A 23,826-nucleotide genomic window follows, 5' to 3' on the forward strand; every position below is an offset into this window, starting at 1 on the left:
ATAACTGCAAAAAATTTTTTTCTTGTGATGAGAACTTTTAAGATCTATCTTCTAAGCAATTTTCAAATCTGCAATACAATATTATTAATTATAGCTACCATGCTATACATTATACCCCCATGACTTATTTATTTTATAACTAAAAGTTTGTACCTTTTGACCCCTTTCACCCATTTCTCCCACCCCCCAACCCCCACCTCTGGCAACTACCAATCTGCTCTCTGTATGTATGAGCTTGGTTTTTTGTTTTTTTGTTTTCGTTTTTTTTAGATTCCACATATAAGTGAGACCATACAGTATTTGTCTTTCTCTCTCTGACTTATTTCATTTAGCATAACGCCCTCAAGGTCCATTCATGTTGTTGCAAGTGGCAAGATTTCTTTTTTTTTTATGGCTGAATAATATTACAGTATATAGATATACCACACTTGCTTTCATCCATTGATGGATACTTAACTTGTTTCCATGTCTTGGCTATGGTAAATAATGCTGCAGTGAACATGTGGCGCATATATCTCTTCAAGTTAGTGTTTTTGTTTTCTTTAGATAAATACTCAGAAGTGGAATTGCTAGATCATATCTATTTTTAATTTTTTGAGGAACCTCCATACTATTCTCCATAGTGTCTGTACCAATTTACATTCCTACCAACAGCGCACAAGGGTTCCCTTTTCTCCACATCCTTACCAACGCTTGTTATTTCTTGTCTTTTTGATAATAGCCATTCTAAATGGTGTGAGGTGATATCTCACTGTGGATCTGGATTGCATTTCTCTGAGGATTAGTGATGTTAAACATCTCTTCATGTATCTGTTGGGCGTCTGTGTTTTCTTTGGAAAAATATCTATTCAGATCATCCGCCCATTTTTATTTTTAATTAATTAATTTTTGGCTGCATTGGGTCTTCATTGCTGCACATGGGCTTTCTCTAGTTGCGGCGAGGGTGCTACTCTTCGTTGTGGTGCGTGGGCTTCTCATTGCAGTGACTTCTCTTTTCTGTGGAGCACGGGCTCTAGGCGTGCGGGCTTCAGTAGTTGTGGCTCACAGGCTCTAGAGCACAGGCTCAGTAGTTGTGGCACACGGACTTAGTTGCTCTGCGGCGTGTGGGATCTTCCCGCACCAGGGCTCGAACTCTTGTCCCCTGCATTGGCAGGCGGATTCTTAACCACTGCGCCACCAGGGAAGTCCCATCTGCCCATTTCTAATTGGATTTTTTTTTTGCTATTAAATTGGATGAGTTCTTCATATGTTTTGGATATTAACCCCTTATCAGATATATGATTTGCAGATATTTTCTTCCATTCAATAGGTTGCCTTTTCATTCTGTTGATGGTTTCCTTTGCTGGGCAGAAGCTTTTTAGTCTGATGTATTCCCACTTTATTTTTGCTTTTGTTGCTTTTGTTTTTGGTGTCAGATTCAAAAAGTCATCACCAAGGCCTAGATCAAGGAGGTTACTGCCTGTGTTTTCTTCTAAGAGTTTTATGGTTTCAGGTCTTATGTTCAATTTTTAATCCATTTTGAGTTAACTTTTGTGTATGGTGTAAGATAGTGATCGAGTTTCATTCTTTTGCATATGGCTATCCAGTTTTCACACCACCATTTATTGAAGAGACTGTCCTTTCCCCACTGTATATTCTTGGCTCCTTTGTCATAAATTAATTGACCATATATATGGATTCATTTCTGGGTTCTCTGTTCTGTTCTATTGATCTATGCATCTGTTTTTATGCCAATACCATGCTGTTTTGGTTACTATAGCTTTCTAATATAGTTTGAAATCAGGGAGCATGATGCCTCCAGGCCTGTTCTTTCTCAGTATTCCTTTGGCTATTCAGGATCTTCTGTGGTTCCATATAAATTTTAGGATTGTTTGTTCTATTTTTGTGAAAAATAACACTGGAATTTTGATAGGGATTGCATTGAATCTATAATTGCTTTGGGTTGTATGGACATTTTAACAATATTCTTCTAATCCATGAGCATGGACTATCCTTTCATTTATTTGTATCTTTAATTTCTTTCATTAATCTCTTGTAGTTTTCAGTATATAGGTGTTTCACTTCCTTAGTTAAATTTATTCTCAGGCATTTTATTCTTTTTGATGCAATTGTAAATGGGATTGTTTTCTTAATTTCTCTTTCTGATAGTTGGTTGTTAGTGTATAGAAACACAACAAATTTTGTATATGATTTTGTATTCTGTGACTTTACTGAATTCTTTTTATTAGTTCTAATAGTTTTTTTGGTGGAGTCTTTAGGGTATTCTACATATAATATCATGTCATCTGCAAACAGTGACAGTCTTCTTCTTCCCTTCAATTTGGATGCATTTTATTTCTTTTTCTTACCTAATTGCTCTGTCTAGGGCTTCCAATACTATGTTGTATGAAAGTGCTGAGAGTGGGCATCTTTGTGTTGTTCTTGATCTGAGAGGAAAAGCTTTTAGCTTTTTACTGTAGAGTCTGATGTTAGCTGTGGGCTTGTTACATATGGCCTTTATTATGTTGAGGTACATTACCTCTGTATCTACTTTGTTTAAAGTTTTTATCATAAATGATGTTGAATTTTGTCAAATGCTTTTTCTGCATCTATTGAAATGATTAAATGATTTTATCCTTCATTTTGTTAATGTGATGTGTCAGATTGATTTTCATATGTTGAACCATCCTTGTATCACTGGAATAAATCCCATTTTAATATTGCGTGTGATCCTTTTAATGTATTGTTGAACTTGGTTTGCTAATATTTTGTTGGGGATTTTTGCATCTATGTTCATCAGGGATATTGGGCTGTAATTTTCTTTTCTTGTGGTATCCTTGTCTGGTTTTGGTATCAGGGTAATGCTGGACTCATAAAATGTATTTGGAAGTGTTACTGCTTCTGTTTTTTAGGAGAGTTTGGGAAGTATTGGTATTAATTCTTCTTTGAATGTTTGGTAGAATTCACCAGTGAAGCTGTCTGGTCCTGGACTTTTGTTTGTTGGGAGGTTTTTGATTATTTATTCAATTTCACTGCTAAATTTTCTATTTTTTCACAATTCAGTCTTGGTATATTGTATGCTTCTAGGAATTTATCCATTTCTTCCAGGTTGTCAAATTTGTGGGTATATAATTGTTCATGAGTCTCTTTTTTTAAATTTAATTTTTTAATTGAAATATAGTTGATTAACGATGTTGTGCCAATCTCTGCTGTACAGCAGAGTGACTCAGTTATGCACATACAGACATTTTTTTTTTTTTTTTTTTTTTTTTTTTGCGGTACACGGGCCTCTCACTGTTGTGGCCTCTCCCGTTGCAGAGCACAGGCTCTGGACGCGCAGGCTCAGCAGCCATGGCTCACGGGCCCAGCCGCTCCGCGTCATGTGGGATCTTCCCGGACCGGGGCACGAACCTGCGTCCCCTGCATCGGCAGGCGGACTCTCAACCACTGTGCCACCAGGGAAGCCCCATTCTTTTTTTTAATATTCTTTTCTACTGTGGTTTATCACAGGATATTGAATATAGTTCCCTGTGCTATACAGTAGGACCTTGTTGTTTATCCATCCTATATATAATAGTTTACATCTGCTATTCCCACACTCCCAGTCCTTCCAGCCCCCACCCCCTCCCCCTTGGCAACCACAAGTCTGTTCTTTATGTCTGTGAGTCTGTTTCTATTTTGTAGATATGTTCATTTGTGCCATATTTTAGATTCCACATATAAGTGATATCATATGGTATTTGTGTTTCTCTTTCTGACTTACTTCACTTAGTATGATAATCTCTAGTTGCATCCATGTTGCTGCAAGTGGCATTATTTCGTTCCTTTTTATGGCTGAGTAATATTCCATTGTATATATGTACCACATCATCTTTATCCATTCATCTGTCGATGGACATTTAGGTTGTTTCTATGTTTTGGCTATTGTGAATAGTACTATTATGAACACATAATAGTCTCTTTTATCCTTTGTATTTCTGTGGTATCAATTGTAACATCTCCTCTTTAATTTCTGACTTTATTTATTTGAGTCCTCTCTCTTTTTCTCTTGGTGAATCTAGCTAAAGGTCTGTCAATTTTATGTTTTCAAAGAACCGACCCTTAGTTTTATTGATCTTTTCTATTGTCTTTGTAGTCTCTATTTTATTATTTCCACTCTGATCTTTGTTATTTCTGGAAGGGCTACATTTTTAAGTGGTCAGTTTATTTGTAACTATTTTCTTGTTATGATGATTTTGCATTTCTTTGCAACCTTATAACTATGGCAATTCAGATATAGAACACTTTGCATGAAGAGGACTCGTAAAATCATTGTACTTTCAGATGTAGCCTAAAACTCTTAATTAGTTATAATGATATTATGAGCCAGGCTAAATAGTTGCCACAAACCATTCAGTAAAGAAGAAAGCACATCCAGCTCAAGGTAAAGAAGCAGGCATCTAGTGTGTCTGAGACAGTCCCAGCATTGGATTGCCCTTCTAGATTTCTGGGAGGCTCTTGAAGTCTGAGACTCACCCAACCACCCATCCTGACACTATCATGAAAAACACCTTCGGCAAGGAGTGGATGGGTTGATAGCCTATAACCATTATTTTTGAACCATGGCCCTTTCCAAGAAAAAATACTATATTTATAGACATATATATTAGGTAGAAACTTATCTATTAGTATCTTAATAGGTTAAAGGAGGTTTAAACTCTAAACCCTTGACATATGCCATAAGTAAAACTAAAAAGGCCTGGGCTATTACCCTCTTCTCACACCTGTACCCCTCCCAGCACCAAGCACAGTTCCTCAGATCTGGAATCCTGCAGGTTAACATCTAACCTTTTGTTATCTATGGGATTCTTATTCTCTGCAAATCAACAATTCAACACTGTCATGATCAGAGAAGCAGTCTCAATTAGGAGACCCTATAGCACCTGCATAGTAATAACAGCAAATATTACCATGTATCAGGCATCGTTCTAAGTACTTTATATGTATTAATTCATTTTATACTTACAATAGGTAGGTACTATTATTGTCCCCATTTATAGGTGGAGAAATTGAGGCACCAAGATGTTAAGTTACTTTCCCAAGATCACATAGCTAGTAAGTGGCAGAGCCAGGACTTGAACTCCTTGGTAGTCTAGGAGTCAGATTCTGTGCTCTTAATCACTACAGTATATCTGAAAATGTTCTGGAAAAGTTCTACATCAAACCTTTAATATAATTCTGGTTCTACCATGAAGTACAATCAGATACTTTGTGAATTCCCACATCTGAGCTAAGCTTTGAGCCCTTTATAAAGCGTGAAGCTGTCTGGGGAACAAGATATCCTCCAGTCTGAGAGACCCGCCTCTCTGCTAGAACCTTAGTGCAGAACTGTCCAACTCATATGCCTTGGCATGCCCACTGGGAATGGGCCCAGCTACTGACCCCTCCATCCTCCTGAAGGCAATATAGGGCCTGTGCCTCCAGGACAGGGACCTCGAGCCTTAGGCAGCCTCATTCCTTTACCCCTTAGTGAAAATATTGTCATTTTTTTCTCCTGGCCATGATATTAAAAAGGTTGGGAAGCCCTGCTTTAGAGAACTATGGGAGGGTAAAAGAGAATATGTTTGGGTGGTCTTTGTTCCCTGTCATTACCTCCATATCAGAGGCATCGTAAAGGAAAATGAGGCAGATTCATTTCTCCAGACATGACATGAGCTTTAGGGATTCCTTTCCTTTCCTTGACATAGTTACTTGGCTCAGTCAGAGGGTAATGGAGAAGTCAGAAATGTCATCACTTAAGTCAGTGGTTTTTGAAGTGTGGTTCTTAGGCATCTAGGGATCCTGAAACCCTTTCAGAGGTCCTGGAGGTCAAAACTCTCTATAGTAATACTAGGATACTGTTTGCCTTTTCCACTGTGGTGACATTTGCAGTAATGGTGCAAAAGCAGTGGTGGATAAAACTGCTGGTACTTTAGCATGAATCAAGGCAATGGCACCAAGCCATGTTATATTCTTCATTGCCCATGAAGAATACTTACAGTTCCACTTTAAAATGTCCTTGAAGAAGCAGTAGTTAAAAATGATTAATATTGTTAATTCTCAACCTTTGAGAACATGTCTTTTTATTTTTTCTTTTAAAAAATATTTATTTATTTATTTACTTACTTACTTATTTATTTATTTATTTATTGGCTGCGTTGGGTCTTCGTTCCTGCGCGTGGGCTTTCTCTAGTTGCGGCGAGCGGGGGCTATGCTTCGTTGTGGTGTGCGGGCTTCTCATTGCAGTGGCATCTCTTGTTGCAGAGCACAGGCTCTAGGCGCACGGGCTTCAGTACTTGTGGCTTGCGGGCTCTAGAGTGTAGGCTCGGTAGTTGTGGCGCACGGGCTTAGTTGCTCCACAGCGTGTGGGATCTTCCCAGACCAGGGCTCGAACCCTTGTCCCCTGCATTGGCAGTCGGATTCTTAATCACTGTGCCACCAGGGAAGCCCTGAGAACATGTCTTTTTAATACTCACTGTCATGAAAGAAGTACACATAAAGTTTTTCTGCTATGTACCAAATACAATGGTTGTCTTTAGGAAAAGCACTTGTGCAATTGTTTGAGTTGCTAGCTAAACTAGTCACTTTTTTCTTGGAACACCATTTTCACTTGGAAGAATAAATGACAGATAGACTACAGTTATTCAGGTTTGGCAGACAATTTCTCATAGTGTTTGACAGACATTTTCTTAAAAATGAACAAAGTATCAATAAAACTGTCACTTTAAGAAAACAACTACAAGTATTTGTTGCCAATGATAAAATTTGAGCAAACAAGTAAAAAATATAGTTTTGGAAAACTTGTTGCTGCCACCGTGAACTTGGCACCTCTTCCCACTTCTTAAGTATTTTTTTCTGATGAGACTGATGGTGATATTAACAAATGCTAAGTTTTGGTATTGTGTAATTAAATGTTTCAACATTTAGAAGATATGCATTACTCTTTGAATGAATATTTTCCAATAACCAATGCATACTCTTACAAAATCATGCATGACGAAGGTCCATTTAAAATGCAAGAGGGCTTCCCTGGTGGCGCAGTGGTTGAGAGTCCGCCTGCCGATGCAGAGAACGCGGGTTCGTGCCCCGGTCCGGGAAGATCCCACATGCCGCGGAGCAACTGGGCCCGTGAGCCATGGCCACTGAGCCTGCGCGTCCGGAGCCTGTGCTCCGCAACGGGAGAGGCCACAACAGTGAGAGGCCCGCGTACCGCAAAAAAAAATAAAATAAATAAATAAATAAATAAATAAAATGCAAGAAAGACTAATGGATTTTAATATAACAGAATTTTAAAAATACACTAATATTGTTTCAGACTCTACATTGCAACTATCATTTAAAAAATTACTTCTTGTCAAGTTTTTTAAAAATTTTAAATAGACTATATTTTAGAAGTTTTAAGCTTACAGAAAAATTGAGAAGGTAGTCCAGAGAGTTTCCATATACTCCCAAATCCAACTTCCCCTATTATTAACATCTTACATTAGTATGGTATATTCGTTACAATTAATGAACCAATATTGATATGATTAACTAAAGTCCATATATTATTCACACTTTCTTAGTTTTTACCCAGTATCCTTTTTCTGTTCCAGGATCCCATCCAGGATACCACATTACCTTTAGTTATCATGCCTCCTTAGATTCCTCTTGGTCGTGACAGTTTCTCAGACTTGCCTTGTTTTTGATGACCTTGACAGTTTTGAGGAATACTGGTCATTTATTTTGTAGATTGTCCCTCAAATGGGATTTGTCTGATGGTTTTCTCATGATTTGACTGGAACTGTGGGCTTTGGGAGGAAGACCACAGAGGTCAAGTGCTATTTTCATCAGATCATATCAAGGGTACATATTATCAACATGACTTATCACTGTTGATGTTAACCTTGATCACACTTGTCTGAGGTAGTGTTTGTCTCCACTATAAAGTTACTCTTTTCCCCCTCTTTCCATAGTGAGCTCTTTGGAAGGAAGTTCTTATTGAATTTTCATGTAGCAGCAAAGAAGAAAATCCACAATTATCTAACAAGGCTGTTAAAATACTTTTCCCTGGGCTTCCCTGGTGGCGCAGTGGTTGAGAGTCCACCTGCCGATGCAGGGAACACGGGTTCGTGCCCTGGTCCGGGAAGATCCCACATGCCGCAGAGCGGCTGGACCCGTGGGCCATGGCTGCTGGGCCTGCGTGTCCGGAGTCTGTGCTCCGCAACGGGAGGGGCCGCGGCAGTGAGAGGCCCGTGTACTGCAAAAAAACCCCAAAAAACCCCAAAAACTTTTCCCTTTTCCAACTACATATTTGTGTGCGGCTAGATTTTCTTATATGATTCAACCAAAGCAACATATCACAATAGTTTGACTGTAGGAGCAGGTATGAGAATTCTACTATCTTCTATTATGCTAGACATTAAAGAGATTTGCCAAAAGTATAAAACAATGCTACTCTTCTTACTATTTTCATTTTAGAAATATAATTATTTTCATAAAAATGTTATTTCTGTTAATTTTATGGGTTGAATATAATGGTTTTATCATTGTTATTTTAAATAAGTTAATAAATATTTTTAAATTTTCTCAGTTTTTATTTCAAATACAATAACTATTGGGAGATATAACCCACATAAGCAAAAGCTCATGGGTTCCTCAGTAATTTTTAAGAGTGCTAGGGGGTCCTGAAACCAAAAAGTTTGAGAACTACTTTCTTTAGAGTTAAATTTCTGTGGACCTAAAACGAAAGTACCCTATTCAAAGAAAGCAGGCCAAAACTAAATTCTAAAGGCTTAATGAGTAAACTGACTATACCTAAATTTTTCTTATTGAGAAATGTAATTTTTACACCTGCAGAAAATTGTTTCCTCAACTGATAACTGTGCTCACAAGTAACTGTTTGCAAGAGTAGTTTGTTATTTGTGTCTTAAAAATAATGACAGGTGGCCAGGTGTGTTTGTAAAAAGTCTGAGCAGAAAAATATATCAGTTGATGCATATGCATGGGTGTATACATTGTTCATTATCAACTTTTTGTTCATTAGCTTTCTTCTTTGGTTCTTAGTATTCAAGGAATGGAGATCCATCAGATATGTGTTTTGGCTTTCAACTGTCTATTAGTCTTTATTATATCATATTAGTTTGTATATTGTTAGACCTATCGAACTGTATCGAATAGAATCCTTGGAGGAGTTGCTAAAAGACGTTTCCCTTCTCTTTCTCTGTTCTGTCTCTATTTCATTTCATGTATTCCAAATGAAACCACTGATTGGGAACTACTTCTGGTTTGTGTACTTGGTACACTCTCAGTAAATACTAAAGGATGAATAGCTTTTATCTCTACTATTTGGCTAAGAGTCAAGGCTGATGGTGTTTGGATGCCAATGGTGGTGATTAACATCAGGGAGTAAGGGCATTAATCACCAGAGCTGAGGCAGCCCAGGAATCTCCTTGGCCCTTTACCTTCCCAGCAGCAAAACCGTTCTGGTAGCATTGCTGATCCATGTGTGTCCTTTTCCCAAATATTCTGACCTCTGGTAATACCATGCAAATAAGGCAGTCTGCTAGCCTGGCTAAAGCATAGGGAACAGGTAGGGCAGAAGTGAGATGACAAAGAGCTTAGTAGAGAATGGGTCAGATTCTTGAAGGGTAGAATGTGAATCCAATGTCAAAAATGAGTCCTAAGTCTTTCTGTCCTTTGTCTTTCCCTGCCCTCATTCCTAGTCAGCCCTTAAGCTAAAGAGTCATGGTCTTGGTGTAGAAAGGCACCTTGAAAGCCATCTTATCTAACCATTCAACTAATCCTGAATCCTCCCTGCAAACCCATGCTTGCCTTGCTCTGCCAGTTTGAGGGGTACAGTTAAATGTGTGAGAAGGAATATAGGACATATGCATAAGATGTCAAATTTCAACATACATGTTGGAGCCAACTGTTTCATGTTGGCCCTCCGAATTATAAAAAAGTTTTTTGGAATAAAACATCATAATTGACCTATACCATAATTTGATTTAAAAAGTTAAGGTGTATACAAGTAACTTTTGACCCGAATTTACATAATTATCCTGAAATTCTGTAAATGAAAGAACAAGAATTCTCTATAAGGTTGGAAGTAAGACTAAAGGATCAGTTTTTACTAACTGTTGATGATGATTTGTCTCTTCCAGGGAAATAACTATATATTGGGTTAAATTGTTATGTTTTTTGTGTTTTATTATTTTAAAGGAAAAAGGACTTTAAGAGAAATGCCTATTAAGAAGGGGCTAGATTAGGACTTCCCTGGTGGCTAAGTGGTTAAGGATCCACCTGCCAATGCAGGGGACACGGGTTCGAGCCCTGGTCTGGGAAGATCCCACATGCCGCGGAGCAACTAAGCCCGTGTGCCACAACTACTGAGCCACAACTACTGAGCCTGTGCTCTACAGCCCGCAAGCCACAACTACTGAAGCCTGTGTGCCTAGAAGCCCGTGTTCTGCAACAAGAGAAGCCATTGCAACGAGAAGCCCGTGCACGGCAACGAAGAGTAGCCCCTGCTCGCCGCAACTAGAGAAAGCCCGCGCTCAGCAACGAAGACCCAACGCAACCAATAAATAAATAAATAAATAAATTTTATATTTTAAAAAAGGGACTAGATTAGAAGTTAGAAAACTGTGGCCACTTAAAATAATTGTGGTCATTTCCATGATAAAAAGGGAGGTAAGAAGAATCTGAAGGAATGGAGAAAAACTGGGTGGAGAGAGTACCTTCCAAGTTTCTTCACATGGGAATTTTCTGTTGCAGGACTCATTGTGAGTCTGAGTAGTCTTGCTCAGCTTCTGTTCCCAAACTGGGGTAAGAACAGCTCCTTAGCTGATGCAGCGAATATGGCAACAAAAATTTTAAGCTCTGCAGGCTATGGACTTCTCAGACTCAGTTGCCTGAAGCTTCTCTAAGGGAGAAAATTTGCTTTCATTTTCTTGAATATATTTATGTTTTGCTGCTAACTGAAACGGTTTAAAAATGTATTCGTCATACAGAGTGAAGTAAGTCAGAAAGAGAAAAACAACTATCATGTAATGTTGCTTATATGTGGAATCTAGAAAAATGGTACAGATGAACTTATTTGCAAAGCAGAAATAGAGACACAGAAGCAGAAGTAGAGAACAAACTTATGGATACCAAGGCGGGGAAGGGGGGTGGGTGGGATGAATTGGGAGACTGGGATTGACATATATACACTACTATGTATAAAACAGATAACTAATGAGAACCTTTGGTATAGCACAGGGAACTCTACTCAATGCTCTGTAGTGACCTAAATGGGAAGGAAATCTAAAAAAGAGGGAATAATATATGTATACGTATAGCTGATTCACTTTGCTGTACAGCAGAAACTAACACAACATTGTAAAGCAACTATACTCCAATAATTAAAAAAAAAAAAATGTATCCAGTCCCTGTAGTGGGGAGAAGTTGCCTCAGAATTCCCAGGGGACCTCAAGGGAAGAATCAGTGTGCTAAGAAATGTATACCTTCAACATGTCCTCTTTCTTAGGAATAAAATTATTTTGAGAATCAGAGCTAGTAGTGGGCGCAGCTCCTCATATTCCTCTCAAGACCTCTTCTACTCTAGGAAGGCATGACAAACTAATATTTAATATTTGCTTTGGTCTTTGGGAGGAATGTGTCTGTCTGCTCAGACAATGATTAAGAAGTGTGAATTAAAACTTTAAAAATTAAACTTTAAAAATTAATCATTGAACTTCCCTGGTGGTGCAGTGGTTAAGAATCCACCTGCCAATACAAGGAACACAGGTTTGAGCCCTGGTCTGGGAAGATCCCACATGCTGTGGAGCAACTAAGCCCATGCACCACAACTACTGAGGCTGCACTCTAGAGCCTGCAAGCCACAACTACTGAGCCCACGTGTCACAACTACTGAAGCCCGCGCACTTAGAGCCCGTGCTCTGCCACAAGAGGAGCCACCACAATGAGAAGATGGCGCACGGCAATGAAGAGTAGCCCCTGCTCGCCACAACTGGAGAAAGCCCAAGGGCAGCAACGAAGACCCAACACAGCCAAAAAAAAAAAAAAATTAAAGTGGTCATTAACTTTGTAAAATGAGAGTTTTAAAAAAGAATTTAAAGTACGTGATCTCACTTGGCTTTTAATAATACATGTATCACAGCCCTAAATAATTATTGGGAAGGAATAGTTCTTTAAACAGAAGAGCTATACAATGAGATGATGGGTAAAGGGTTGAGAAAATCTAGGTCAATCAATTAACATGACTATAAAACACTTTAAAAGTACTTGCTTGATTTTTAAAAGAGCTTGAACACTGATGGCTTTTCTAATGCTAACTTCCAACTGGCTTGATTTATTTTTTTTTTATTTATTTTTTTGCGGTACGTGGGCCTCTCACCGCTGTGGCCTCTCCCGCTGCGGAGCACAGGCTCCGGACACGCAGGCCCAGCGGCCATGGCTCACGGGCCTAGCTGCTCCGCGGCATGCGGGATCCTCCCGGACCGGGGCACGAACCCGTGTCCCCTGCATCGGCAGGCGGACTCTCAACCACTGCGCCACCAGGGAAGCCCTTGATTTTTTTTTAATAGAAAAATGTTTTAATCAAGTAATTGATTTGTAATTTTTAAGTTTCTGTTTCTCATTATAAAGTACATGATTTGATATACTCCAGAGTACCTTCCCCTAGATTAGATCAGTTAACTCAGAATTAGTAATTACTTACTACATTGCTAGTTAGAATATTCAATAAGGTACATCTCACTAGACATATTATTACTTTGAGATGTATTTTATAGAAAAATTTTGAGAATTATTAGAATATACTGTTTTGTTTCTTAAAATAACTTGTGAAGATACTGTGGAGTCAGGCAAAAGATTTTGAGAAAAAAACTAGAAGTGAGGTATAGTATTAAGAAATCATAAGATTTCCACGTATTTTAGGGTGTGGACTAGAAAAAAAAGCACAAATGAGAACTGTGAGTTCAGTTTTATTTGGGGACTTACTGAGGACTATAGCCCAGGAAACAACCTCTCAGATAGCTCTGAGGAACTGCTCCAAAGAGGTAAGGGGTAGATCAGTATATATATGATTTTGGCAAAGAGGATACGTGCAATTAAGCGTACATCAAGGTTGCTGCTAGTCATGAGAAGCACATGTCACCATTAACGATTTTAGTGCTTTTCTAAGTATGAGAAGATGCAAGAAATTGACTAAAATCTATCTGAAAATACCTATGTGCAGGCCTGTTCTGCCAGTTTTCCCAGAGCATAGAGTGCCTCCTTCCTGATCTCCACCCTGAACTCCTTTCAGGGTGTGTTAAAGGTCAGTGACTACCGTGGCTAGTGACTTCATTCTTGTAGAACCAGATGGTGAGCAACATTATTTGTTGTCAAGGGTCAAGTATTACTTAACTCTTTTATCTTTTATTGTTAATCAAGAAATATATGTTATGTAAGATTTCCCTCCCAAGACTGCTACAATGATTCAGTGGTCAGCAACTCTTTTAAGTGCTTCCATATCTGTATGCCACTATGTTATGAAGAATATAAAAGGAGTGGAAGAAGTTTTTTCAAAGAGTTTACAATTTAGTAAACGAAATAACATGAACCAAATACCAAACAATGCAGTAGAGTGGAAAGAGGCCCAATTGAATCAAGAAATATGAATCCAAATCGTTACTCAGATAACTGTGTAGCTGAATGGCCTTAGGCAGGTCACTTAACCTCTCTGGGTCCAAATACCTCATCTGTAAAATGCATGATGTGATCAGCTAATTTCTGTCACTCCTTTCAGCTGTTATGGTATTTTAAAGAGCCATGCTCACTAGGTAAATACATTATTATGAGTGTATCAGGAGTTAAAGGTAAGGATAATAAGGATTGGGAAGGCTCTGAGGAGACATGAGATTTAAGGAGGAAAATGATCTTGACCTTGAAAGGTGAGTAGAATTTAGACAAGCAGAGTGAAGGTATTTCAGCCGTGATCTGAAGCCAAGCACCAAATGTTTCAGGAGGAAGAGAAGAAACTTGCCTAATAAGAGCAGAGTGCATGTTGGAGAGAAAAGGGAAGTAAGAATGAAAATCCTAGACAGATTCACCATAAAATCAGGCAGCAAAGTAGAGACTTCTTACCCTGATCCACAGGGTACATCTACAGAGGTTTTGAGCAGGAACATGGTACATAAAGTAATGTTTTAGGAAAATTAATGGGGCAGTAAACTCTAGGAAAGGTTGTAACTTTTACCAGCATGTTCTAGTGGGTCAGCAAATAGTATCTCCTCTTGGGAATGTCATCCTTTCAGGAAGGAAACTTGCTAAATAAATAAACCAACATGCTAGATATTTGTTTAAGTAACCTTTAAAGCAGGATAACAGGGACTTCCCTGGCGGTGCAGTGGTTAAGACTCCATGCTTCCACTGCAGGGGGTGTGGGTTTGACCCCTGGTCTGGGAAGTAAGATGCCACATGCCCCCTTGTCAAGGAAGGAAGGGAGGGAGGGAGGATAACAGAGAGAGCCCTACCCATTTTATATTTTATGCCCCTTTTCCCCAGTCATTCAGTAGATGTTTACTGAGTACAGTAGTCCCTCTTTATCTGTGGTGGATACCTGAAACCATGGATACTATTAAGCCTATATATACTATTGTTTTTCCTACATACATAACTACGATAAAGTTTAACTTACAAATTAAGCATAGTAAGAAATTAACAATAACTAATAATAAAATAGCTTAATTATAACAATATACTATAATAAAAGTTATGTGAATGTGGTCTCTCAAAGTACCTTATTGTACAAATTTAATTCATTTTCCATCTTAACTAGGCACTTATCATGCACTGTGGCTGTAACTTTTGCAGTTTGAGGTGCAACAGCAAAGTTAGCAGGAATTTCTTTTTCCTTCACAATATTCCAGATAGAAGATTCATTCTTGCTGTAGATCTTAGCAACCTCAGCATACGATTTTTTTCTTTCCTTATTAAGTCGAGAACTTTTACCTTTTCACTTAAAGGAAGCACTTTGCGGTTTCTCTTTGGCATATCCGAATTGCCAGCATTACTCCTTTTGCACTTTGGGGCCATTATTAAGTAAAATAGGGGTTACTTCAACATAAGCACTGGGATACCAAGAGAGTCGATCTCATACCTGAGATGGCTACTAAGTGACTAATGGTGGGATACCCTGGACAAAGGGGAGAGTCACATTCTGAACGGGACCGTGCAAGATTTCATCACACTGCTCATGTGTGCAATTTAGAATTTTACAAATTGTTTATTTCTGGAATTTTCCATTTAAAATTTTCTGACCAGGGTTCACCACAGGTAACTGAAACCATGGAAAGTGAGACCTACTGTACTTAATGGAGAGCTGGCATAGTTCTAGGTGCTATGGGGGGTAACAAGATGAATTAATAGTCAGTCACCATAGTTAGTCTTAATTTAGAGGAGAAAACATGACTAGTATATAGATCACCAGAATGTGAGACAGATTATAATTAGTACCACAGGATCTGTATGACCAGAATGCGGTGGGTAGTAAAGAGGAAGTGAGCCTTGAAGGCTGGATGGTTGGAGACTTGGCTGGTGCAGGGGAGGAGGAAGAGCACATGAGGGGTGGTTGTTTGGTTGTTCCTAAGGGTAAGGGATCATGAGGGCAACTTTTGTGACCTCTTCCTCCTTTGAGGTTTTATGTTTCTATGAAAAACACAGAGGTAGGAAATTGCAGAGTATGTTTAGAGACTTGAAGACTCTGGAGGATCCTACTTCCATTAATGACAGAGTAGCTCCTATTTGACCAACCTACCTATAGATCACAATTGTAACTCTGGACAAATCTAAAAAATAATTATCTGGAAGGCATTATTGAGCAACCAGAAGCAGGGAGAAAGTGGAACACTATCCACACATGGAAGAAGAGATTGATACCAATGAATTCTTATTTTTGTAGTTTTTTGCCTGAGAGCAGATCACAGTTGGCTTCTTATGGGATATTTAAAAATAGTTGGAAACCTGCAGTATTTCTGACTTGAAGAATCAGAGGAGAGTGACCATAACAGCTAGAGAATAAGAGGAGAAATTATAGAAAGGAGAGAAACACAGAGAAAGAGCCCAACATTCTTCATGTAAACTCTGCCTAAATCTTGGGCTAAACTGTATATGTGCAACTAAGGCTGAAAAAAAATTGAACAGAGATTTCAGTCGCTGCCCATCACAGAGGAGACAGAGTTTGGAGTTTGAGACTAGCCAGGTTAATTACCTGCTAAAATAGCAACAACAACAAAATCAATATACTTTGGTGGAATATAAAAGAATCCCAAGTCTCTGCAACATATCATTCACAATATCCAGAATACCATCCAAAATTCCTAGATGTGGGCAGACACAGGAAAATCTGACCCATTTTAAAAGAGGAAAAGGTAATTAACAGAAACTGACCTTGAAATGACACAGATGTTGGAATTAGAGGCAAAGATTTTAAAGTAGTTTTTATATCTATACTCAGGGATATGAAGGAAATATATACTGGAATTGAATGAACAAATAGGAAATCTTAGCAGAGGAATTGAAACTATAAAAAAGAACCAAATGGAAATTCTAACACTAAAAATTAAAAATTCTAGACTTAAAAAATTTTAAGTTCACTATATGTACTTAACACTAGATTGCAGATGATTGGAAAGTTAGTGCACTTAAAGATAGATAATAGAAATTATGCCATCCGAAAAAAGAAAATAAAAAAAATTAACAAAGTCACAGAACTTAAGAAACTTTATCAAAAGGTTTAACTCATGTGTCGTGGAGTCCCAGAAGGAAAAGGAAGAAAGAGTGGGACAGAAAAAAATTTTTTGAAGAAAATGGCTGAAATTTAGTAAAAGATGTAATTTTACAGATTCTAGAAGCTCAAAAAACTTCTAGCAGATACAAAGAAAGTCAATCCTAGGCACATCATGGTCAAACTGTTGAAAACCAAAGATAAAAAAAATTTCAAAGCAGCTAGAGGAACAACGATATCATTAAGGACTGACTTCTCATTGGAAGCGATAGAGACCTGAGAACAGTACAACAACATCTTTAAAGTGCTGAAAGGAGAAAACTGACAATCCAGAATTCTCTATGTAGAGGACTTAAGAGTCATGGCTGGAACTTCAATTATGTGTGGGAGAGTGGTGTGTACTCAGGCAGGATAGAAGGGTTGAAGTCAGTGTAAAGGGGTTTGCATATCAGGTAGTAGAGTTTGGATTAGAACCTTCATCAGCATAAAACAAACTAGTCATTATTTTTTAACAGATCTGTATTGGATAATCTGGCAAGATTGGCACTGCTGCTACCATATGTGGAGCCTTGTGTGCATTAGATAAAGCCACCTGTGAAGATGGGCATGGACCTAAGTGAGCAAGTCATGCCTGTATGTGGAAAAAAGTGTGCCCCTTCCTCTAGGTAGATGCTGCCCCTCATCAGGGTGCATGGCTTAGCAAACAGCATGGACTGGATTTCAGTTCCTAACTGCCCCCTCAACCAGGGACATAAGCCAAATTTACATGATTGGAAAGAACAGATGGATATGAGAGAAATCTATGGGATTGGATGTAGAGGGGTCTCAGGTTCAAGGCAAGTCACTGAGAGCTCTGACATTTTCAGTTTGGATGACCAGAGGAACAGCAGAACCCTTAACAGAAATACCAGAGGTAAGAGAAGAGCTCTTACAAACAATTGGAAGTCTAGTACAGAAGATATAGACCTGGAAGATATTTATAGAGATGTGTTAGCTTGGAGCCTAAAGGGGTCAGTGAAGTCACCTGAACTGACATAGAAAAAGGGAGAGATGATGGGTAGGGGTGGGGTTGGAAAATGTGTTATCATGAGTCAGTAGAAGGAAACAGAGCCAACGTACTACCATAGATGAATCAAAGGTACAGTAGGAGCAATAAAATTTCCCACCATTTTATTGAACTTTTTAAAATGGAAGTAATTTACTAGATTGGTAACATTTTAGGATTTGGATGTTACTTTGTAGAAGGTCTTAACAGGAGTATATAACAAGCAACCTAATCTTACTGCTTTCAGCTTTAATGTATGTAAAAAACTCTGTAAACAGCAAAATATTATATTCTCAGCTTCTTTCCTGAACTTTCTGCATTTTCCTATCATGTCGTAATACAAATCCGAATTGTTAAATATTCACATCATTCTGGATTGCTGCAGCCCTTGCAATACATTTTCTAATCTCCCCCTTCAGTGCTTTACTAAAGCCAGTGATGGTTTGCTTTTCTCAGACTTCTTCTGTCTTCACCAAATTCCATTTAATTCCATGTTTATGAAATAGATTTCTACTTTCCTACACTGGGCAAATTCCCTCTCCATTGAAAACCCACCTTCTCTAAGAATACTGCTCTCTACATTTAGTACTGTGTAACTGATAGGTATTCAGTGCATAATTGTTAACTAACAAAATTAAGAGGCACTGCTGTTTATTATCTGAAGTTCTTACTGACATGTTATTCCCCTGATTCTGTTTTACCGCCTATCTAAAGGAAACTAAGTAACAAAATAAGCTTTAAAAAGAAATAGAAAAAGTTAATTTTAGTGTATATTTATTTATACCTTACCTGATTCCAAAAAGCATTTTGTATGTATATGTACCCATATGTATACAAAGACACCCACATACATACACAAATAGAATTAAATACTTTTTTTAAAATTAGGGCAAAGGGAAAACAGAAAAGTTGAAAGACAAGAAAAGTTAATATACATCAATCCATATCATAAACTTCTACCAAGTTCTTAAAATTGAAAAATTAAATCAACACTTAGCCTCCCTCCAGCCAAAGAGGGGAAAGATAGCCTCCCTCCAGCCAAAGAGGGGAAAGGATACTTAGTAAGTTAGAATATAGAAGCAATTTAGCTACTCAGAAGAAGTGAAGATTTTGCCGGGGGGTGGGGGAGGTGGGGGGTGCGGAGCAGGGAGCAGGACTTGTACCTTTCATAAAGGGACGTCTGAAAGATGCCAGTGGACAATTTTCTTAGCACCATTCCTGCTGCTAATAATACAAGTTTGTATTGTACAGATTCTTATATATAAGCTGGGGGCACAATGACAAAGTACAGTTCAATGAAACTAGGGCTATAGAGGTCAAAAAAGTACTTTGCAACTAAGCTCTTCTCTTTATTATTCGACTTGATCCAGAGAAATAGTTTTAAATGTTTAGAGATTGGATAGACTCACTTTCAAGCCTTTCACGAATGTTGTATCTTTTAATAAAATTTGGGTAGCAGATAATTCAAAGTTGTCTCTTTGACAAGAAGATGGAGTGAAGAATTCTATTGGTCTTAATAAGTTTCAAGGAGTTGGCCCTTTGTGTATGCAGCGGTACAGAGAGGCATACAACCTTGCTCTGTTTCATGTTTTTTTAATATCTTTAGAGTATGAATTTAGCATTTTTCACTGAGTATTTCCATGATTTGGAAAGCAGAAGAGTATGAGGAAGGATAACTCTTTAATATCTACTTTTCCAACTCTGCTTAGGCTTTTCTAATATCCACCTCTAAGAGGATTCAGTTTCTTCCCAATGACTGCTCACAAAGAAAGCAAAACAAAAACAATAAAATCTCTTCATTTGTTAGATTTTAACACGTTCAGAAACCATCATTCTCAAATTTAAAATAATTTCTTTGCTATTCTAAAGTTCTTTACAAAGTTACTTTTTAGTTTCCTAAATGTAATTTTTCATGCCCCTGAAATCCAGAGGGAAGAGTTAACATTGATCGACCTTTCATTTCATATGCACATGTAGAACCAGTAGCAAAGGGTATAGAACCTCATGTTGCACCATATGAGGGTAATCTTTCAAATTTCTTCCAGAAAGATCTCAAAGCCAGACAAATTTATAACATTGCCTTTCCTCCCATGAGATGTAGCAAATACTGCCCTCTACTGAGGGATGCTCACGATGGCTCAATTATGTTCACCATCAAGTGCTAATCTTCTATCAGTTACTGATTTCAATGATTTTGGTAGTATTGTTACTAATTACTTCATCATTATCATGTACATTCTTATTAAAATCATTAAATTAAAAATAGAAAATGAAAAAGATGGAAACATGTATCAGCCTTGGCCACGTACATTTAATACCTTCTGTAGTCTATACAATCAGATACCATAATGTCTGAGGCTTTAACAATAATGTTTAAATTTCCATTTGTTTTGAATGAGCCAAGAAAATCCCTTTTGCAGTGGGAAATTAGAAGGGGGTTTTTATAGCATTATTTTAATAAATGATTTTGTGAAATGATTCTAGCAACCATTGGGCTATTTTTCTTCCCCCTGCCAATATTTTTTTCAATGTCTGCTGGATTGCTAATATCTAGGTTAATCATTTCAAAGAACTAGCTGTTTGTGCAGCTAAAATAAAATTTCCTCATTGTTTATGATTTTAAAAGATTGATTATACATGGTTACTTAACAGTAGAGGACCACATTAAACTAAACCTTCCAATCAGAAACTTAGATCAAAAACTAGGACTTCCTTGGTGGCGCAGTGGTTAAGAATCTGCCTGCCAATGCAGGGGACACGGGTTCGAGCCCTGGTCTGGAAAGATCCCACATGCCGCGGAGCAACTAAGCCTGTGTGCCACAACTACGGAGCCAGCCTGCACTCTAGAGCCTGCGAGCCACAACTACTGAGCCCATGTGCCACAACTACTGAAGCCCGCACCCCTGGACCCCATGCACCACAACGAAGAGTAGCCCCCGTTCGCTGCAACTAGAGAAAGCCTGCATGCAGCAACGAAGACCCAACGCAGGCAAAGAAAAAAAATCTTTAATTAGGCTTCCCTGGTGGCGCAGTAGTTGAGAGTCCGCCTGCCGATGCAGGGGACACGGGTTCGTGCCCCAGTCTGGGAAGATCCCACATGCCGCGGAGCAGCTGGGCCCGTGAGCCATGGCCGCTGAGCCTGTGTGTCCGGAGCCTGTGCTCTGCAACGGGAGAGGCCACAACAGTGAGAGGCCCGTGTACCGCAAAAAACAAACAAACAAACAAACATCTTTAATTAGTGAAATACTTATTCACACACACACACATTGTATATGGCATGTTTTTGAAAACTGTCCTGCTGCCTGTGTTCCTGGACATGGAGAATATGGGTTCTCTTATTAGGCTAAATGCTCAGTATAATGCCTTGTTCAGCTCACTTGTGTTGTTCCTATTTTTCTAGAATCTGGTTAGAATTGGCTTAAAGCTTAAACAAATTTTGGGAGTCATTATAAACAAAACCTAGTAATTCAAAGTATCCCCATGGCTTTTTGTTTGTTTGTTTTTTTGGCTGTTCCGCACTGCATGAGGAACTTCCTGCCTGACCAGGGATCAAACCCATGCCCCCTGCATTGGAAGCACGGATTCTTTACCACTAGACTGCTAGGGAAGTCCCCCTGCTCCCCCCACCCCCATGGCTTCTTATAAAATCTAAAGCATAACCCTCTCATTACCTTAATTCAGAAACTTTAGATACCCTGAGAACTAACAAGAGAGTCTAGCCAGGTTGAATAATCCCATGGTGAGGGTAGATTCTAGGACATGGTTAGCCAAGATCTGTGAAGGAGGCTGTGAAGGCTCATTTCTCTCAGACTTAAAAACCAAAGAAGCAGTCCTGTTTTGTATAGACTCTAGGCTGCTTTCTGACTATCATGCATAGTTAAATTGAAAGCTTAAACTGAATAAATTACCTGGGCAGGACTTTCTAATTCCAGAAGTATTTAGGGTCTTTCTGAATAGAGGGTTCTAAGCTACACTAACTCATTCATGATGTTAATTTTGTTGGCATAATCAAACCCAGTTATCTCATTTCCTAAAGGGGCAACTCTTGACAGTCCTCAAATTTTAGATGTCTGTTAAACAATTGGACATTCCAATCTGATGCCAGTTAATTGCTTAACAAATTATGGTCTCTACTTACTCAATCCCAGGTGGTTAGTATAATCCATTTCAGTAATTCTTACCATCTCATGGAGATTCTTTGGTGGTTTTAATGTATTGCCTTAGAGTGGTATTGATGCTTATACTCAGTGGTGCTTATTAATAATAATGATTATGCTAATGATTTCCTACTTCTTCATGTTCTTTTAATGTTGTGTTTTTAACCTATCTCCATATTTTTCATTTTGTTTTTCTATGCTGCAGGCTATAAGTCAAATGGGTTTTCCACTCCCCAGTCGAACTAGAAGAATTCCTAGAAATAAACCTGGCACAGTGCTTTTCACATAGTAGGCACTCAGTAGATCTGATATGATGCGGTTTGTGTTTCGAGAAAGTTTTCAGTTCCAGAATCTCCAGAATTAGACATCTCCAGGATTTGGAGATCTATTAGATATGCAGAGCTAGTTGCGTCAGGGTGGGGAAAGGGTACAATTGCCTCTGGCTTGCCACATTGATTTTTTGTTGTTGTTGAGTCATTGTTTCTACAAATTCTCTTAAAATAAAAATATGATGCCCACCCCCCAATAGAATACTATATTAACCATTGTTATTTGGCCGTAGAGGGGATAGAGTGTTAGGCAAAGATCTGGCAGATCTAGGTAGAACTAGCCTCCTGCCATTGCGACTGTATAAATCAAGTAGTAAGACTTTTCCTCAGCACAAAAAGAACATCTGAAGTAGAATGTGTAAGAGTTGATAGTATTTTCTGGAATGGCGAGATATTTCCCAGCTGGATGTTATGGTCTTCATATTAATGATATTTCTCATATTAAGGTGCCATATGACCAACCTTGGGAAATTATTTGCACACATTTCAGTGCTCTTTTTCTAATTATTATCTTTATTAGTTTGATGCACATAGTTGTTTTAACGTCAATTCTTTTTATTTTTTTTGTTTGTTTTGAAAAGGACACATTCATCTGAATTCCATTCAAGCATTTTTTTTCCTATTAAAAGGTACTTCTCTTTAAGATCTGAGATATTGTCATTTCTGTGTAAACAAAGCAAGGTGCCACACATACTTGTTTAATTAGGAGCTATCAGGGCATCACTACAAGGAATTTATAAAGAGGAGTCTATACAGATAAAGAGTAACCCTTAGGACAGTATAATCTAGACAGCGCTTGAAATAATAATCGTCCTACTTGAGCTGAAATAATGGTGACAGAACAAGCATTAGCCAGGCAGAGAAAAAAGAAACTCAAGCTGGCAGCTCATTCGTGTCACTGAAGTGGATCAACTGCTCATTGCAGGGCAGAAGGCAGGCTGGTGGTAATGCTCGTGCCTTTCACATTGGTGTGGCATTGAGAAAATCCTCACTCCCGGCCTCAGGGTCAAACCAAAACAGACAGCTGTGCCGTTTCTCATACAGGAGAAAGAAGACAGCAGGCAAGCTCTTTATTCCTAAAAGTTTGTTAGAGAAACTGTGCTACATGTAATCCAGCTGTATATTCTTGGTAATTAAGGAAAACAAATGCCCTTAGCAAACTCATTATAGATTTAAAGTTCTTTAAGGTTTCATCAGGTTTCCACAGAAACAAAGAGTTTGAAACAATAGTTGAGAATGCATAAACCATTGAATAAGTGGATTTTAATTGTTCTTGTTTAGAAAATTATTCAGGTAACCAGCCACATCAAAGACAAACTTTTTAATTGCTCAGGTAGAAAGATGGAGACTGTCATCTTTATCTATCATAAGAAGAATCTGCATTTGGTAATGCTACTTGAATTTTGAGCTAAAATAGTATACTTAAGGATGCTACTAACTGGGGTGCCATTTAGTACTCAAAAATAATCATATGCTTTAGTTATTCATAGGACACAATGCATGAATTTATAATACTAATTATGATTTCAAACAGTGTCTTAT

At 38.3% G+C, this 23,826-nt stretch overlaps 1 protein-coding gene across 2 annotated transcripts in view; it reads left to right on the forward strand.

Moving 5' to 3' along the window:
• The window catches only part of AFG1L (AFG1 like ATPase), a gene marked incomplete at both ends in the record, with an annotated part of 204,751 nt that overhangs the window by 164,377 nt on the left and 16,548 nt on the right, over nt 1-23,826 (forward strand). The gene's annotated exons all lie outside the window — the stretch shown is intronic.

This window comes from Hyperoodon ampullatus (assembly GCF_949752795.1).
Source record: "Hyperoodon ampullatus genome assembly, chromosome: 12".
Classification (NCBI taxonomy): domain Eukaryota; kingdom Metazoa; phylum Chordata; class Mammalia; order Artiodactyla; family Ziphiidae; genus Hyperoodon; species Hyperoodon ampullatus.